The following is a 992-nucleotide window of genomic DNA, read 5'->3' on the forward strand; positions in this document are numbered from 1 at the left end:
GTCTGTACCCTCAGATACCCGCGTCTGTGCAGGTACCACGAGCAGATAAAAACCCTCAGGCCAGCACACCTGCACTGGCCAGCACCATGTGTGGTCACCAGGACTGCAAACTCTTTCCAAGTTCAAATGTTTGCTGTGCAGACCCCTGACGCCAGCAGATTTGGAGTGGGAGCAGCGTGGAGGGCACCCACTGAGAGCCGGGACCCTCTGCAAGGAGCCTTTGTGTGTGCCTCAGTTTCCCCTCCTGGAGAGGGACCCTCCTCTGCTTGAGTCTCTTCTGCTGGTCCCAGCTGTGAGGGGCTCTGAAGGTTCGAGAGGAAGCGGGCTGCACACCCCCTCCACCAGGTGGGTCTGGGCTGTGGACTCAGGCATGCAGGGCTGGGGGCAGGGCCTCCCCCGAGCTTTCCTGGAAGCCCAGGGGGCAGGTGCAAAGGCAGGTGGGCTCTGCGGGCAGCACGCCGGCGGCGGGTGGCTTCCCTGAAACTGAGCACAGCAGCTGCGAGAGGTTTCCGGGCCTGCCCATCCCCACCCGGCCCCGGGCACTCTCGGCAGAGGGGTGAGGCCGGCGGGCAGTGCCAACGAGGAGCCGGGCCCAGCCTGCACATGCCCGCATGGGAGCCACTGGGGACGCGCACACACCCCGTGTCTGAACCCTGCAGTGCACGCACCAGTGTGTTAGCTGTGCACACATACAGGCTTGCCCTTGTGGGTTGTGCACTAACCATACAACACAGGCGATGGCCCCAGGGTCCATGTTCGCCCTTAGGCTCCTGGTGTGTCTCTAGCACCCAGGTGGGTGGTTCTTGCTAAGTATTTGTGGAGTGAACCAGTGAATAAGTGGGTGCATCAATTTGCAACTACGTGCCAAGTGTTCACCACGTGTTGGGCACTTGCACATCCGGGAACAACAGAAAGATCCTTGGACAGACATTCTAGGCATGTATGCAGGGGTGTGAACAAGGTCACACCTGCACACACCTGTGGGTACCATG

The sequence above is a fragment of the Balaenoptera acutorostrata genome, chromosome 2 (assembly GCF_949987535.1).
Source record: "Balaenoptera acutorostrata chromosome 2, mBalAcu1.1, whole genome shotgun sequence".
NCBI lineage: Eukaryota > Metazoa > Chordata > Mammalia > Artiodactyla > Balaenopteridae > Balaenoptera > Balaenoptera acutorostrata.